A 6,271-nucleotide genomic window follows, 5' to 3' on the forward strand; every position below is an offset into this window, starting at 1 on the left:
ACTATTTGGAGGCTGGTCCCGTCTGTTAATAGGAGAAGAAACCACCACCCTCTGAAAATCTGACGATGCCAGGTCAGTAGGGTGGACCGTGACGAAGCCACACCCCTTCCTCCCCAGCAAGGCGGAAGTTGGGGAGGTGGAGGTTAGGATTACAACTGGATTGCAATGGGAACACCCAGGTAAATTTATTTGAGATTTATATAGCATATAAGGAAATGATTTAATGAGGCAATTAATCAATAATCCTAAATGGGAGAGTAACCAAGCAACAATTCCTCCCCCGAATTTCAGCCTAAGCTTCTAATACATAAAAATTCACCATTCACCTTGGACGGTATACAGTATGGTAAAACACACACAGGTCTTGCTGTTTTCTATTTCAGTGTTCAAGTGTGCCATGTCACTTTCAGACATTCAGACATTTGTTAAAGTGTTGACTAGTCTCTTCATTAATAAAGGGTTTTAAGAAGCAGAGTTTGAGTTTTCAGTTATTCCTAGACACTACTACCTGGATTAGTACCCCGTCATTGGTACCTAGTTTCCTAATCTGGATGGCAGATATCATTCCAGTTCAAAGGACAACGAACAGCCACTGGGGAGGATTTGGGTTTCTTTATGGAAAATAAAGAGTTTCCTGCAGAGATAACTATATTATAGTCTTCCTGAATGGATTTCAACACTTACAATATATTCATAGCTGGTTGCACCTGGGGACGGTGAGGGGGATAACAATTCCTCAGTGAGCACCCATAATCTGTTGTCACAAACAAGCAATGGCAAGTAAGAAATTAAAGATGGGTTTATCACTGATGACAGAATGCTAGTGACAGGTCAACAATGTCTAAAAATGTTCAAGTAGTTGCTGCAGTTGTTTACTAATGTGTTGTAAATATGATACTTGCAGAACCAACACTACTGAAACAATACTGGTGAAAAATTTCCTGCTATCAATATAATACCCTAACACTCAGAGTGTGTAATTGTTTGGCGTTGAGAACAAAATAGAAAGAAATATGAAAAGGCAACAATTATGAAGGAAAATAACTTGGAACAGTGTATTTCAAGATTCTACTTGTTCGCTTTTCATACCATAACAGTTAATAAGCATACAGTGAAGAAGGCATTAGCAGAAATGTTTCTTGACTTAGTTTTGTATAGTTTTACCAGCAGTGATGGGCATAGACTCTAGAGCATTCATGTACTGTAGCTACACAGTGTTTAAAGTTTCAGAGGCTGGAAAAAACATGCATTTTTAAAACAAAGATTTAATTCCTGGTTGAAACAAATCCTGGACTGGTAAGAACACTGGGGGACAGGGTTGAAAACTACTGCTGTTATTAAATATGACCTACTCTATATTTTCAACTGTATCAATTACAACTGACATACCTCCTGATAACAGCATGGAACACTCTGGTGATTTGACATGGGATATATAATATGAATAATATGAGTAATAATATACTGGGATTGCATACTGTATATGCAAAGTAAACAATATGCATTTAAATGTGTTGCCCTTCTGAATTTAGTAAGAAAAAAGCTGTATTCAATGTATTTCAATCAGTTTCCCTTACAATATATACTGATGCACAATGAAACGCAACAGTCCTTACATCAATAATTCATTGGGCACATACATTGTGTTATTTACATTTTAAATAGTGAGCAGATAGGTTTGTTGACTGTTTGAGTATTGGCATGATTGAAGGCGGCCTGTCTGTGCAAAAAGTTGCCTGGAGAGTGAGATGTTCTGCTTCAACAATCAGCAGTCTAGTCCTGAGAAACAAGGAAACAGGCTCTATGAGAGACAGGCCACGTCCTGGAAGGCAGAGGGTCACCACACCGGAAAAAGTGAAAGTGTGATGACGTGGGAAGGAATCTTCTTTAACACAAGAACGCCTTTGGTGCCGATTAAGGGAAACCTTACTGCTCAACGATACATTTACGAAGTTCTTGAGGCAACAGTTTTTCCGTTTCTGAAAGAAAAACCAGAAGTGTCGATTTTCCAGCAGGACAATGCAAGACCACACAGTGCTAGGATTCCAATTGTATGACTTCAAGAAAACAATGTCAAGGTTTTGCCACGGCCAGCTTTTTCCAATAGAACATCTGTGGGACCAAATCACCATTGCCATCCACGGGAGACAATCGCGACCAGCCAACCTTTGCCAGCTGGCTGCAGTTGCACAGGAAGAATGGCGGAACATCCCACAGCAGTCTATCCAGAGGCTGATCAGGTCTATGCCTCAACGCTGCCAGGATTGTGTTAATGCTCGGGAGGTCATACCTGATACTAACTTTGTAATGTTTTCATTTTGACAGTATGTCACGTTTCATACTGAAAACTTTTCAAGATTCTTTGATCTGTATTTTTGTTCACGTTTTCTGTGATTTTGTTTGATATGTATGTTTAAAATATTTGATTCAATCCATTAGACCTGGCCATTTGCTCCCACACTGAGTGCTGTGTTTCTTTTGTTCATCAGTATATGATTGTACAGCATCTATGCTTCTGAATGTATTGTGTAAAGCCTGCACACATCTGTATCAGTTTCTGTAGATTGTACTGGCTGATTCTGCTGTCCATTGTCATGCACATTCTGGCCTTATTTACAGCCACACATTCTCTACAGACTGTATGCTATGGCTGGCAGAGCATGCATCACCCTCAGACTATTGCTTCCAGAACATATCAGTCATGCTGTCTGCGGCACAAGCAGTTTTTTTTTTTTTTTTTTTTTTTTTTTGCTTGTGTAAAGGGTGGACACAACAGGTCTTGTTAGTCAGATATTTCTTGTTTTGTGGTTAATTTACAACAGCATGTTTTAATGTTCATAAGGTGAAGGTGTGGAATGAGGCAAACTGCATTCCACTCCAAAATAATCTGTACCTTTATTCTTCTCAGGGCACTCACAAGGTAATTAGGCACATTAATTCAAACTAATATGTACTTTATTTAAAAAGTGAATAAAGATTATACAGTATATAGCTACTATACAGTACATAAATACTACTGTCAGATATTACAGAAATGCTAATAGTCACTATTAAAATAATTATGTGCAAACTGAGTAAAAATAAAGGTATCATAGTTGAACAGGTGTTCATATTACTACAGAATTTGTTGGTTTTTATTATTATTTACAAAACTAGTACGTAATTTGCCATATATAGCGCCATAATGGTTAGGATTAGGATTCACAGTGAATTCTAGTGAAGCTTAATGCAGGCCCAAAGATATAATAATTCAATGCTGCAGCACTAGAACCCAGATCACAGACATTATAAAATAATAAGGGAACAATTAGGGCTATCAATTAATCACATTTTTAACTTCTGTGATTAACGCGTTCATTTTTTGGGAGATTCATTTTTTTAACACATGTTAATCGCACTCCTGCCTTGTTCCTCTTAGCATACTGTAATTCATTTCACCATTTTAATACACTCAAGTCCATGCCGGGATTGGAATGAGTGTAGTCATTGTTTGAATATTAAATTAGTCACAGAACTGTATCAAAGCACTCAAAACTGAAGGACTTGTGAATGGGAAGTTTATTTTTTTTAAACTTTCTGACGGTTCATTGGATAGAAAGAGGGTTACTTTATCTACTGTCAAAGTGAGTTCCAGTATCACAGAAGTGCATCTAGTCTGCTGTACCACCTGCGGGCTAAACATTCTTTGACTTCTCAAAATACATTTTCTATTAGTTTTTCTGCTACAGACAACAACAATACAACAATTAATGAAATCTTTCAGTTTCGACAGTGTACTTCTTAGAAATTCAGCATCACTGCAAACCCATGAATCAAGCTAAGTATGATACTATAACCAGTGCTGTAGCACACTCAATACTGCAGACCAATGAATCATGCTCAGTATGATACTATAACCAGTGCTGTTGCAAAGTGGATAGCTACTAACTGCAGGCCTGTTAACATTGTAGCTTTGTTTTTTTATTTTTTTTATTTTGAAATAGATTATTTTTAAAATAATTGTATTTATTATTTGGAGGATATAGCCGTTACTCAGTGAATGTTTTGTTTTATTTAAGCAAATTCAAGTTATTAATAAAAGATTATTATTATTATTTATTATTATTATTATTTATTATTATTATTATTATTATTATTATTATTATTATTATTATTTAAAAAGGCAATGAAAAACATCAGTTTATGAGTAAAGGAAACTGATAATTGTAAATGCAGTAAGGTGAGTATAAACTGACTCCATTGTGATTTAGCAGTTGTTTCAAACAATTTAACAAGAAACACTAGAGGGTTTTTATGCTGGGTTGTTCTTTTGGATGATGATGATGATAATAAAACAAACTGAAATGAGATGGATGCAGTAATTGCGATTAAAACCAAGATTAACTGATTTTTTTTTTTTTTAAACTCAAGATTAATTGTGACTGCCCTAAAAAAAAAAAAACTATTGAAAAGCATTTGAACTACTTCCTCTTTACTGTTCATGGAATACGGCCCCACCATGACTCAAAGTAACTCAGTACTGGGGAGGCTGGTCACTTCTTCTGTTCACTAGGCATGGAAACCTAGCGTAGGTTTTGCATTATGCAACATCTAGCATCTCAAAAAGTACACAGCTCAATGCTTTATAGTTAGGGCCTCTGTTTTTCTTTTTTTTTTTCAGGGCTATTTGATATACTGTATGAAATTAGTGTTATGGGTTACTCTCCAAAATGAGCATTGTTTTCTTTTCTGTCAAAATATGTATAGTAGTAACTCGACTGTACTTGTACACTTAAGTTGTACCTTCTTTCCTTTGCTGTCTTCCACAATGAAATCCCTCTGGTCACGAGAACATTCTTCTGGGTTTTTTGCTTTAAGAATTTTTGTACATTTCGCCACAATTCTGTTTTAAATCCTATGTGTACTAAACAGGTGCGTAGCTAGAAATGGAAATTTGGCTGGGCCCCAACGTCGGGTGAATGGGCAAGTACCAAAGGTCTTAAGTCATTGGAAATAGTTTACATTACAAACATGATTTAAATCAGTGAAAACTCTGAATACATCACATATCTCCCCAGGTTTTGAGCAGAGCAAAGTAGCCAAGACTGAGAATGTATGCCGAGTGAAGCAAGGTGAAAATTTTTTGCAGTTTATAACAGTCACTACAAAATACAAAGCACATGTGCATACAACCTACAGAAACAAACACACTGTGCACAATAACTTCAAAAACTGTTTCATTTGACAAAAAAGTGCAAACAGAAACTAAAAATAATCTCCAAACAAAAAACTGTATTGCTTTTTTTCTTAGCTGTATTGTAATCTCTTAGCTATATTGTAATAACTTGTTACCTATGTAACTCGCCCTGCATAAGACCTCAAGCAAAAATTTAAAATCAGGCTAAGCTCCTGCTGCCTTCAAACCAAAACTAAAATCTTATCTGTGCTGAGAATACCTCGCTTCCAGCTAAATATGGCTGCTTTCGTTTACACTGCATTTTCTCAGGTACAGCTGAACAAAGACATTGCGTTGACTGCAAAAAACGTAACAAGCAGACAAAAATAGATTTTTTAAAACAACCTTGAGTGACTGTCACAGGGAGCGTGAGGATCTGAGCTGCAAATCTCCCTCTCGACCCAAGAGGGCACTAAACAGAGGTACTTGCGTGCCTGTTCAGAGATGGGCCGGCTTGGAGAGAGGGGCGTCCCTGATCATATTAGAGAACAAGATCACTGTGAACAGCTGTGTTGCATTAGACAACTGGCAGGTGTGCTGAGTCGCGCTGATTATGCGGTGGAGTCCCCTGGTATATAAGGGCTGTCATTTTGTAAGTGCGAGGCTTGTTGAGGTAATACTGGAGCTAGGTTCCTGAGCTGTGTGTTTGTTTATTTGGTTATTTTTGTGCTACGTGTTTGTGTTTATTGCCAGAGTGATCCCTGACGCCAAGGAGCTGCCGCACCACTGCCAGCACTTTTCACCTTGGACACCACACACCCCGAACAACAGAACTGGACACTTAAGCACCTGAGCACCTCCACTTTTCACCACCCCAGGAGTGCACCCAAGGAGCTGAGAGGGACTCCTCTTTTGGGACTTATGATTTATATTTTTGTTGCTTTGAACTGTGTTTTTTTTTTGTTAATAAAGTTCACCCTACCATTGTGGTAGGGTATTTGCAAATTCAGAAGTGACTCTGTGACGTCTGCTCCACACCCACACCCACTGCACCGTCACAGTGACACATTGAGTACTGGTAACATGTTCAAGTTTTGTAAAGCTTTTAAAATTACC

This window comes from Polyodon spathula, chromosome 1 (assembly GCF_017654505.1).
Source record: "Polyodon spathula isolate WHYD16114869_AA chromosome 1, ASM1765450v1, whole genome shotgun sequence".
NCBI classification, from domain to species: Eukaryota; Metazoa; Chordata; class Actinopteri; order Acipenseriformes; family Polyodontidae; genus Polyodon; species Polyodon spathula.